Source organism: Cavia porcellus, unplaced genomic scaffold (genome assembly GCF_034190915.1).
Source record: "Cavia porcellus strain 051 isolate PalLab524CR breed Dunkin Hartley unplaced genomic scaffold, mCavPor4.1 scaffold_32, whole genome shotgun sequence".
In the NCBI taxonomy this organism is placed as follows: Eukaryota; Metazoa; Chordata; class Mammalia; order Rodentia; family Caviidae; genus Cavia; species Cavia porcellus.
The window spans coordinates 25,625,726-25,638,736 of record NW_026947515.1 but is presented as its reverse complement, the minus strand read 5'-3'; the positions used below and the strand labels follow the sequence as shown (position 1 = coordinate 25,638,736).

At 42.1% G+C, this 13,011-nt stretch overlaps 1 pseudogene; it reads right to left on the bottom strand.

The window, feature by feature from the left end:
* Nucleotides 1-2,467: 2,467 nt before the first annotated feature.
* Nucleotides 2,468-3,808, bottom strand: LOC111755447 (pre-mRNA-splicing regulator WTAP-like; annotated as a pseudogene).
* Between the last annotated feature and the right edge of the window lie 9,203 nt (nucleotides 3,809-13,011).

Genomic DNA, 13,011 nt, shown 5'->3' with positions numbered 1-13,011 from the left:
AGTAGCTTTTGTAGTTCATTTGTTTGTGTCCCTACCTCTTCTTTTATGTTCTTAATTCTTAAGTTATAGAACTTCTTATCATCTAGCCTTTGTATTATTGCTGTTTGTTTCTTTGTTATTTTTAAGAAGTTTTTCATTTCATGCTCCCATATTACAAATCTGCCCTCCAGTTCAGATAATCTATTCTTAGTTTCTTTCAAGCTCTTCTGCCAGTTTTCAATAGAGTTTTTAGTTTCCTGGTAATCTCTTTGAACCTGCTTCACGTATTCTATGTTTTCTCTGTTTTCTCCATCAAACAATTCTCCCCTTTTTTTCTGTTCTTCCATTCCACCATCTGTTTTTTCTTCGGTGGTGCTTAGCATTTCTCTAACTATTCTGCTTATGTCTTGCTTCAGGTCATTAATAACTTCATTCCTGAACTCATGTATGAGGCTCTGGAGATGTCTATTGGTGCCATGTCTGCTATTGCCTGTTTCTCAGGATTGGGGGCCAAGGAGCCTTTCTTGTTGCTCCCTCTTCCCATATTCTTTGTTCCTTATATACAAGCATATATAGGAGGCCCAGCTTCCTTCCCTGGCCACAGTCTGTTTGAATTGTGCCGGCTAGGTGTTCCTGCCCACCGTAGCGCACCAGGGAGATATGGACCGGGCAGCCTATGTGGGGCCCGCCCCTCCAGGTCAACCTACTGAAGGCTTCACCGCTAGGGTGCACCTCCAGAGTGCTGGGACCTGAGTTGTGCTAGCCTACTTGGTGTTAGCCAGCAGCATCACATAGGCTAGATACTGCTCACCAATCCCACTTGAGAAGGGGATATGTGACTGAAGTCACTACAGCGCCCTGTTCCAGCAAGTCTGCCCAGTGCCAGAATGTCCTCTGTTGGAGCCTCCTAGACCGTAGAAGAGTCCCTGTTTCCCTCACTCACTGCAGGTCGATGCACGGCTCCCCGCCCGTCCCACTCTCAACTCTGTTCACTGATTCCCATTCTCAGAGCTTTCACGTGTCTCTCTCCCTGCCGAGCCGATTCATACGCAACAGCGGCAGCAGGAAACCCAAATCGCGGCTTCCAATGGCACGAGCTCCAGCTTCCATGCTGAGGCTTTATCTGTTCCTGTTATAGCACCAGGATTGCATTCCTAGTTGGTTTCTCTCAGCTCAGTTCATTCTTGGGTCAGCAGGGTATATCTCCTCTTTTTTAGGATTGCTCACGCTGCACCATTCCTGGATTCTAAGCTGGGTCTCTCAGAGAGCCTCCGTAGCTGCTGCTATCTGTCTGCCATGTTCTCCTGGAAGCCATGATACATACTTTTTCAGCCTCATGAAATTGTTTCTTTAGTTTAGCTGCTGTCCTTTCAGAAATTTCTGGTGGGTGTCTTCCAATTTCTTCCATGTCGGTGTCTGCCAGACTTGATCTGTGTGAGCTGGAGGTCTGAGATTATTCTTTGCTCCTTGGTCTTGACATTTCCCTAGGTTCCTGTAGACAAGACAGTTGTGGATTCCCAGGTGCATCCCAGGTTGGCTACACATCCATGGTGTAGGGGATTTGGTTTCTCCTAACCTAGGTTCCCAGGGAGGTGGTGCAGTATGGGGTGGCTACACTGAGACTCTCCCAATAGCATCAGGTGTATGAGGGCTTGGCTGGCTGGTTCTCCTGGCCTGTGCTGGCTATTGATCCCAATGGTGGCTGTTGGGCTCATGAGGGGCATGGCTGGCTGTTTCTCCTGGCCCATACTGGTTACTAGTCCTGATAGCAGCTAGAGGGATTGTGGCAAGAGGTAGGGCATAAAATCGTTTTGTGACAGGGTTCTGCTTTATAATTCAGACTGGCCTTGTGTAGCTCAGGGCTGGATCTCCCAAAGTTTCTACTGCCTCAGATTCCCAAGTGCTGGGATTACAGATATGTGCCACCATACCTGGCTGATTGTACATTCTACCATTTCTTTATAAAAATACAGCTTTTTCTACAAAAAGTTTAATGCTCATGATTTTTCTCTTTTGTCTCTTTTGTGGTAAATCTTAGAAACATATTGTCTAGATTGAGCCAGCCTTACATTCCTGGGAGGAATCTAATATGGATTTAATATTTTAAATGTATTATTGACCAATTTTCTAAAATTTTGTTAGGATATCTCAAAGCAGATAGGTAATTTTTATCTGTTTTATTCTTTTTTCACATACTTAGATTTGGGGGTTATATCACAATTATTAGTTATTAGGAAAGAATTTCTTCTTTATTCTCTGATAAGGGTTATAGACAACTAAAATTCTATGTTCCTGGAATATTCAACACAAATCACTTAAAATGCAAGCTTCAGTTTTTGCAAATATCTTTGTTTTTAATTTACAGTAAAATCTCAGGTTTGATTAGCACAGGTAAGGTATGGAAGAGTCACAGAGCAATATGTATTTACAGGAAATGACAGTTCATGGAAACTGAGTAACTCTGCACACATATTTCGGAAACATTCAGTCACCTGAAGAGAAAATGCACAGATGTAAGGTGAGGAAAATGGTATCTAACATGGGAACCACTATAGGACTCCATCAAGAACTCCAGCAAGCATTCAGTGAAAACATCTGCTGTACTGGAAAAACTTGGCAGTCATACACACATCTGCTCCAACAAATCTGGGTGGTGCGGAAGCATATAGCAGCATGAGTAAGAATGCCCTTACACAACACAGGTTCTAGATAGACACTGATTTATACAGCCATCATTGTGTTGTACTGTAAGGAAAGATTTCCATTTACAACTTCACAGTAATGCATATAAAAATAACTTGATCCAGGCCAGGGGTTTAGCTCAGCAGCATGTTTGGCAAGTGCAAGGTTGTTTGACCACCAGTATTGGAAAAAAAAATTTAAAAAAATTTTTACAAACGTTGATCCTACAAATAGTGTCCTTTTAGAAACATTCAAAGAAATGAACTGGTAAAATTTCCAGTGTGGCAGAGATATTGAAGCTAAATAAATAAAAAAAAACCCAAACAAACAGCCCCAAAACAACAACGAAAATAGAAAATCAAACAAAACCAAAATACAAAAAAGCAAGTTGTGACAAAAGTATGCATTAATCTTTTGGACACTATCTTTTCCCAAGTTGAATGACACCGTGTAAACATTTTCTGGAAAAATGTTACAAACTGAAGCCTGTACATGTACACTTAAGTCCAAGCTATTCTGGACATGGTAGGAACCCTCAGTTTGGTGATGTTTTCTCTCTCCAGTTTCTCCTCTTGAGGGTCATGACTAGAGTCTGTGTCATTTGAGTGGTGTGTGGGAGAGTTTTGACTGCCCATAGGAGACTTTACACTTTCATACCCCACACTGAACTGGTTCACATAACCCCTACCTTCTCTTCTCGGTCAGAGACCTTATTCCCATTCCCTGGGGAAGAATCAAAGTCATTCTCAAGTGCGTTCCTCTCCTTATAAAATCCAGACACAGGAGGAGCTGCCATTACTTGGTCCATTTGTCAGATGACTGCCATCTAGCTTCTGCCTGTTACCGATTCCAAAGATGTAGGCCTTGTGATACTTGAGGTGGATGCTTGAGGCTGCTGCTGCTGGTACTGAGCCATCTGCTGGTAAGTCTCCTTTGATTGCTGCTAAAGAACCAAAATGGTGCTCTGCATGCCTTTACTTCCTCATCAGGTTGAATGATGGTGTCATTCAGTTCATCATGACTGCTCTTAAGTGTCTCACTATGTTTCTTCTATAAGGCCAACTCTGCTTCATCTGGGCAATACAGTCCTGGACGGCTGCCTTCCAAGCTCCTGGTTCTCCTGGATAAGCAGTCAATGCTTTGCCATTAACTTTTTGCCTGCTTGGCTCATTTGAATTTTGATCTGGAAGTTCAACAAGAATCATGAAGTCCACAGTCATTGTTCTCAAGGTTAAGAGCAATGTGCATTCCATTTTTACATTTAATTGGAATTTTGTTTGTTCAACTCATGATTTGAAATCTCTAGGTTTTCAGTCCTCCAAATATCTGAAGACACAGTGTGTCACAGATTAAAAACTTCTGTTTCTCCCTGTTTTCTGCAAACAAGTATTCCTCAAGTGTCTACATGTTCTAGAAGGGGAAATGTTTTGAAGGTGTCCTCTGCTTCAAAATAGTCCAGCAGCTCAGGCCTCTGAAGCAAGGCAAAGGGGAAGAGAAAAAAATTGAAACACAAGGTTTATCTGGTAAGTTTTTCATTAACCATTACAAGCTGGACAGTATAAGACTGTGAGTTTTTTCTCAAAAACTCTGAGTCTTGTTGTGGGAACAAGTACTTGGCTGGCCCACCACAACTTTCTTATAGTGAGACTATCAGGGAAGGCATGACTGGGGAACAGGATTTGCTTACCTTTACTTATCAGTGTAAACTTGCAGGCATTCAGTTCATTTTGGGCTTGTTACAGTTTGTGTATTTCAGTTCACCTTTCATTTTTAGGAAAAACAAGTTGATCACTGGGCCTACCATTGTATTTTTTTGAGGATAAAACAAATTAAAACCAATAAAATCAAACCAATGTAAGTGGTATAGGACTTCAGAAACATTACAAAATCAACAATAGTTACCATAATTTTTTTGTGTCTTCAAAATAGCTCCAGATAACTTCAAACATAGTAAAAATCAAACAGAATAGAATATAAACAATAAAAACAAAAAATGAATGCAATAAAGGACTTCAAAGTTAGCCGATAATAAATGCAAAATTACTACCATAATATATCTTGCTGTCCTCAAAATAGCTGCTCCTGCCTTTGGATTTGACATAATCAAACAGAACAAAAGAGAATACAACCTAACCCAGCAAAACAATGAAAATGACATAGGACTTCCAAAATAAGACCACAGGGAATCAACAATGGCTGCAACCCTTGGAAGAAGGTCCCCTCTAGATGCCACATAGCGTACTGCTATCCTCTGAACCTATGATCAGACCACTGGCCCTAGGCCTGCAGCGTCAGTGAAACACCAAAGCACCACAGTGTCCAATTGCATTTCACCTCCACAGCTATTATCACAGCCTGTGTTTCTCTGGATAAGCCTGTCGCTGACAGTGGGAAGATAGTATTTCTTGTTTGCAAGCTGCACCCTGGAACTGGCTAGGGTCTGTCTGTTGCAGCCTAGTGGCAGCCTGTACATGACACTGGTTCCTGAACTGGGCTTGCTTCCTGGTGTGGCCTTGTTCTCTCTATCCCCAGTCTGCAAATGGCACTGACTCTTGGGGAGAGGCTTGGATTTGGCTGTTCCCATCCGGCAGCAGCCCATGTATGGCATTGGTTCCCAGACTGGGCTTGCTTCCTGGTGTGGCCTTGTTCTTTCTACCCCCAATCAATGAATAGCCATAGGTGGAAAGTTGAAGGACTGAAAACCATATTCCATAAGACAGGAACTCAGGAAAAAAATGAGCTATTCTATTTGCAGATGAAGTTTGTTTTTAAGCCAAGACTGATCAAAAGAAATAAGAAGGTTATTTAATACTCATTAAGTGAATAATATGAGGAAGATATAACAACCATAAATATATATGCACTAAATACCAGCACACCCAATTGTATAAAGCAAATATTAATGGATATGAGAAATCAAATAAACGCTAATAAAGTGTAATACCTCACTGCCACAAGTAGATCAACTAGACCAAAAGAAAAATATTGGAGATGAACCAAACATTTCAAAATAGACTTAGCAGTTATGTGTTCCACCCCACAACAGAAAACACATTCTTGTCAGCAGCACAGTAGACTTTCTCCAAAGTACTAGCTCATAGAACATGCTTAAGTAAATGCAAAGGAATTGAAATTATTCCATGTATGTTATCAAATCATAGTGCAATGAAATGGGAAATCAGTGGCAAAAGAAACCACAAAAGTAATATAAATACATAGAAATTAAATAACAATGTCCTGAACAAAAAAATGAGTTACAGATAAGGTAGAAATTAGACAATTTATATAACTAACTGATAGTTCCAATAAGATATTCTAGAACTAATGGGATACAATGAAAACAGTCCTACAATGAAAATTTATAGCAGTGAACTGTATCAGAAAAATGGGGCAAGCTCACATAAATTACTAATGTTAAACCTCAAGCTTTGAGAAAGAGCAAGTTAAGGAAGGAAGTTAAAAGATCAGAGCAGAAATTAATGCAATTGAGGCTAACAAAATGATACTAAGAATCAATGAATTCAAGAGCTGGTTCTTTAAAAAATTGAGTAAAATAGAAAAACCTTTATCTAACCTTATCAAAGGAAAGGAGGACTCAAATTCATATGATGAGGAATGAAAAGAGAGAAGTCACAATGCATCCTACAGAAATCCAGAAGATCATCAGTACCTACTGTGAGAACCTGTACTCTAAATGAGATGGAAAATGCAAAAGAAATGGACAGATTCCTAGATACATATGAGTCATATGTATGAGCGGGATCACATCATACTAAAAACTTTTCACAGCAAAAGAACCCACCATCAGAGTGAAGAGAAAACCCATAAAATAGAGAAAAAATTAGCATCTACTCTTCAGACAAATAACTAATATCTAGAATATATAAAGAACTGAAACATCAGCTCCCTAAATTTAAAGACCCAATTTAAAAATGGGCATCTGAAATGAATATTTTCTCAGATGAAGTAATACAACCAGTAAATATATGAGAAAATGTTCAACATCACTGATTATTTAAAAACTGAAAGTTAAAATAATGCTGAGGATCCATCTCATCCCAGAAAGAATAGCTATTATCACGAAATCAACCAATAACAAATGCTGGTGGGGGTGTGGGGAAAAAGGAACACTTCTGTCTGTAGGTGAGAGTGTAGACTGGTGAAAACACTGTGGAAATCAGTGTGGAAATTCCTCAAAAAACTAAAACTAGATATTCCATTTGACTAAGCTAGTTACCTTCTCGATATCTTCCCAAAAGAATAAGCATAGTACCACATCCATATATGCACACCCATGTTAGTAACAGCAAAATTAATAGCTAAATCTCGGAAACAGTCTAAATGCCCATCAGCCAATTGATAAAGATGATGAGGGTTTCTTAATACAATGAATTACCACTCTGCCATAACGAAGGATAAACTTAAGACCTTTCTAGGTAAATGGATGTACCAAGAGACCATACTCTCAAGTGAAACAAAGCAGGCACACATTTGCATACCACATTGTTTCCCTGGTGAGAAACCAAGTGTGAGTAACAGCCCACGTGTATAATAGATATTGGGAAGTAGGAATAAAATGTCTAAATGGAAGGGGAACAGTGGAGGGAACAGGACAAAAGGAAGTGTGGAGATAGAGATAAAGATAAGAAAGAATAGCAGGAAAACAATAGGAACAAAGTTTTATAAAGAGAAGGAAAGAATGAATAAGAAAAACAAATGATATAAAACATACAGGGACAAATCATGAATGTAATCTTATATATGTCAATAGTGTACCAATGAAAATAATTTTTAAAAAGTAAATCTGAGGCTTGGTGCCATTGCACATGCCTGTAATATAAGCTACTCACATGACTGTAACAGGACCAGCAAAAGTTCATGGCCAAAACAAACAAAACAACTTCATGACTAGCATGGGCAACTTAAGAAGACCCCATCTGATATAAAAAATAGAGATGGCTCCTATAAAAAATAGGAATGTAGCTCAGTGGCAGACTGACTCTGCAATCAGTCCGCAGGATCAAAATGCAAAGTGGCAATCAGGCATGCTGTGTTAAGGGGCAGTGGTTTCCAGGAAGTTACCTTATAATTTGCTAAAAGAAGATAATAGATACTATGATTGCATGCTTAATTTTTTTCACAACTTAAAATCTCTGGCTCCTGCCAATCTCTTCCTGCTTTTAGGAGTTCACAATTCAGAACTGTTCAGAAGCAGCAATTCAGTTAGTATTCAGCAAAAATATGAATTAATAAGTAGCAGGAAAATATTAAGAGTAAAAAATTGAACAGCTGTCATGTACTTGTTTTCCCTCTTAGAAACATGTGTGGGTGGTTGTGGTTTTATTCCACATGAGTAATTGGTAGGCATAGTTCCTTATTGGGAAAGGTGCTCCCAGCTTTTGTAGCCTGCCTGTCTCCAGACACCCTGCCTCCTGGGCAATTCTGAGGATTAGGGAAGCAGAGGACAGAGGTCCAGCTCGGAAGTAACCTGTACCAGGCAAGTTAAGTAAGGTGGGAATGGGCTGAGGAAACCGCAACACCAAACTGTGGTCTGAGCGAAAGAACCAAACAGCCCAGAAGGGGAGCAGAGAATATAGATTGCCCCGCTGAGGAAGGCGACTCTGGACCAGTGATCTCCTGTCCCTGCATGTCCTAGAAAGCCCATCAAGTCTGGGAGATTTCGAGTGCATTTGTGTACCACAAACTATTTGCAGAGCAAAACAATCCTGTATCCTTCACCAACACTTTTACAGCCGTACCTTAGTTCATGAACTCAATTCTCTCCACAATTCCGGTCGCACTTAGTGACTTTTGTCTCATGGCTGAAACAAAATACCTAATGCCCCAGAATTAAGTGCAGAAAGGTTCATTTAGCTCACAGTTTGTAGAGGTTTTAGTCCAGAATCAGCTGGCTCCCAATCAGGGTGACGTGGCAAAGGGCAGAAGTTGGCAGAAGACAGCAAGAAGCAACATAAATGGGAACAAGCCTCTTTTTCTCCCTTGTGTTGTGAGCAGGCTACCCGCCATGGGGCAGCTGTAGCACTCACTATGTCCATGGCCTCCTCTTGCACAGCCTCAAGATGTTTTCAAAGTGAAGACCCTGGCTGCTGCAGAGCCACTTAAACTTTTAAACTTCTTAAGCTGATACAATGAAACAACTATTACAATAGCATGGATGGGGAACAGCCACCCTAGGGCGTGTCCTCTACACCCCAGGATATAGAACTGCTGAGTTAGGTAGTGAAGCTTTTAAACTTCTTTTTTAAAAAAATTTTTTTATTTAAAGAAAAGGAAACAAAAGAATACATGGAGATTAAAAAAAAGGGTAGAAATAATACAAACTTACAGAAAAACAAACGGTAAGAAATTGCTGGTTGATAAGTTACACATTGTCATCTTAGAAATAGCTGTTCGTGTTATAGAATTAAAGTATTTAGAATGACATTCATAAAGTGACACTACAAACCCTTCTGCTCTATGATCGAACAAGAGCTCAGTAATATGGTTATCAGTCCTACACATTTGTTTTACATCTCAAAGAGGGTAAGATTAAACATGTCAAAACAGAACAAAGCAGTTAAAAAAACAATTTAAAGAAATACAGATTTCGCAACAAGCCCACTGGAGATCTTCATTGTCTATCTAACTGTCTCTAGTTTCTTACAAATAGTTGTCCCCATCTTCACCCACCTTATATACTTATTGTATATTATAGAACTAATCAAATCATTGGAGGCTTTTTAGGTCCTCCAGTTCCAAATTAGGGAAGACAATAGTAACTACCATTGCATCTCTCATTCTCTTTGTGATAGCTGTCCCCATCTCTACATATGCTGAAATTGAACTCAAGAAACCAGTCCAATAAACTTCTAAGGTGGCACAATGTATCAGCCATTATAGAAACAGAATTAGATGAGAACCAAATCGAATCTCCTTAAGTCAACATTGACCCCAAACACCAGATTTTTTTTCGTCCAACTTGATTTGCAACCAGACTCATACAAGGAATCAAGCTAATGAGCTGAGACACCACTGTATAATTACCATATCACTAATAGCAAATTTACATTCAGTGTGTGTGTGTGTTATCTCATTTAAATCTTCCAAGTAATAGATGAGGAAACAGGCTGAAATACAGATGACTTGTACAAGTTCAAACTTTGATTTGTTAGGACTGTCTCCCATCTAAAAATCACACTTCAACAGTAAACAGTCCTACAGGCTCAGGACTGGCCACATCCATCTCCTTGGCCCTGTCTGCCCCTCTCCTGCATTGTCCTCCATACTGGATGCCACGGTAGCAGGACCAGGTCCCGAGGCTGCAAGATGGGCAGTAATTCTCACCAGACACAGCAGTGAAGAAAACGGGTTTGAGCAAAGCCTCTGTCACAGGCTCTGATTAGCTCTGTCTGGCCAGCAGTGGTCATGTGCACTCCGGGTGGAAGAATGAGACCAGGAACTCAAGCCCAGGGGCAGCTCAGGGTGTGAAGGAGGCTCATCCCAAAGTAAAACCAGAAGGAGGCGCTTAATTCCCAGAAGATGGGCTGTAGCAGGAGAGGAGGGTATGAGGGCTGGAGGATCAGAGAGGGAAGCTGGACTGAGCCAACCTTTAACAAGCCCAAACTCAGCAGTGCTGCACATGTTCACAGGTGCTGTGAACCTGAAACCTCTCAAGTTCTTCTGGCTTCATAGCACTTTGCAGGTTCTTTTATCATTGTTCAAGTCATGTTTGTTTCCCATTGGTAGTTTACCCGGTGAGAAAGTGTTTGTGGAAATGTGCTGCATGCCCAAGCAGTTGTTCATGCCCTCCTATGCTACACCAGCCCACCCTAGGACCCACGCCTTTAGGCAGCCTTACAATTGTGGAGAGCAACGTAAGACAGAGAAGCCCACAGATTTGAGCACTCAGGAGCCTAGAAAGTAAGACACTTAGAGGCAGGGACTCCTGAAAAACAGACAAGAGACGGATTTTCAGGGTCCTCCACAGCCCCAGAATTCCCTGCAATCAACAATTCAGTGGAATAATCAAAGGATACTAAGTCCTGGAGTTGGTGACATGAAACACTTGTGCCAAGCCACGTGCAATCTTCTGGTCATTCCAGCTGACTGGAAATGTTATCCTTATCCCAAACTAGCTAGAGTTTCCTATAGAATTCCTCACTTCCACCACGTGTAAGTCTAACATCAAAAGTTGTCCATATTGTTTGAGTATTCTGGTGGCAAAAGTAAAAAATCAACAGTTTTGATAAGGTGAGCACGTGGAAAGGAGCACACAACTCATGGCAGCCGGGCTTCTCCTTCGACCAGATACAGAGAGATACGTGACCTCTGATGGAAGTAGTGCATGGGGCGGATATTGATGACATGTGAGCAACTGATTGGAATTCTCTGTGTGCACAGACAGAAAGACGAGTTGCAGTTAGGGCTGAAGAAGCAGGAAGTGGTAGGCATTGCTGCTCTGGGCCTCCGCCACGTTAGACCACCGCCATAACTGTAATTTATCCTAGGGCAAAACTGTTTCACGTATGTTCTTATTTATACATTTCCTGCTGAACCATAAGCTTACTGAACACACTGAATCCTCTGCCTGAACCCAAGGATTGAGGTTGTCACTCTTGTAGAGAGAATTACAGACAGGACAGCCTCCAAAAAGGAGAGGAGCTGTTACCAGAGACATAGATCGGTGGCCTGAGCCTGGGATTCCAAAGAAGCAGGTCTGGCCACTCATGCTAAAGAAATCCAACAACAAAGTAATGGTGAAAGGCAGCAAAGATACTTTGATCAGTTTCCAGTGTCTAGCTGCGGTGGGTAGATAAGTGGACCAGTGTTTGCAGCCTGTCTTTGAGGGCTGACATGAGCACCCAGAATACAGAGACAAGGGAACGAGAAGTGTGAGTTGACAAGCAGTCCTGGGCAAAGGTGGTCCGGCTGATCATCCCCTCAGGACTGCTCAGGGTGTCCTCTCAAGAGTGATAGGAAGATACTGGTGCAGTGTGTGGCTGTGCACACCTGTAATCCCAGCACTTGGGAGGTTGAGCAGAAGGATCACCAGGAGTTTGAAGTCAAAGCAAGCAAGCAGAGCTAGAAACAAAGGTAGACAGGAAGCAAGTTGCCTGTGGGTTTTTCGCGCCTCACAAGACATTTATGGATGGCTCAGAGAATCCAAGGGGACAGCCAGGGAAGATGACTCAAAGGCAGAAATGTCGAAGTTTGTAATCCTGCTTTCAGTCACTCATAGGACATTTGCAGGCCCATGTGAAGTCACTCTTTTTAGTAAAAGTAGCCTGGCAGTTTGTGGAACAAGACCATACACTCAACAGACAGTTGTACAAATGGAAGCACCCATGGGTTTCCACTACTGAAGACATAGGGACACCTTTCTTGCCCAGAGACAAAGGAGCAGAAGACCAGAGCCGAGCTCAGTGCAGGTTTCTGCCAAGAATTGGCTGTTCCCCAGCCCTCATGTGCACTCTTAGGACCTGCCTGGACCTCCCCAGCCCAATACTGTGCTCTGAATTCAGACCCTGGGCTCCCACTTGACCAAAGTCTCCAAATCTTAAGTACCCAAAGCACAGTTGCTGCAGACTGCTCCTGACACCTGCCCTTCACTGGCTCAATCACTGTATCTGATATTAGCTTACCATGGAAAGAAAAAAAAGCTACAGGACCAGAAGAGGAAAAGTATACCCCAAGGCTTCACATGTTGTGAAGTGTGCCCAGGGGAGGCTCAAAGTGGTCACGTGGTATAAAGAGCAGTTAAAACAGGTGTATGTTTTCCTGGCTCCAAATGTCCAGGAAGGAGGCCCACGAGTCATTTTCATCCCATCCTTTCCCAGCCTGTGCCTGACTCCCACACCACCCTGCTCACTGAACACCCACCACCCTGCTGAGCCCATCCTTCCGTCTCAATCTCAGCCTTTTCTGCAGGGTTATGTATGTCTTCTTGTGCCCACAGAGTTGGCTCCTTGTCCTCTCTTACATTCTGAAGACACAGCCGAGTGTTTGCTTAACACAGGGGACACGATGCGTGTTAAGAGGCATGTCACATATCAGGAAGCATAAAAGTGAGTGGGACCTAGGGAGAACAGAGCCTCCTCTTTTTGTAGGTGCTGGGTCATTAAGTCATAGCCATCCCGATTCCATGAGCACAGGAAGCCAAAGTGGCTCACAGTAGCTGAGGCAGAGGGACGTGCCTCCGACTCCCGGGTTCTGTGCTGAACATCAGTAATCTTAGGTGCCATGACTCATGCAGCTCTCAAACTTCCTGGGGTGAGGAGCATGAAGGGCGGTGAAAAGGTGAAGAAATAAGGGCAGGACACACAAAGCTGGGATCAGGTGGGCCCTCTTTCC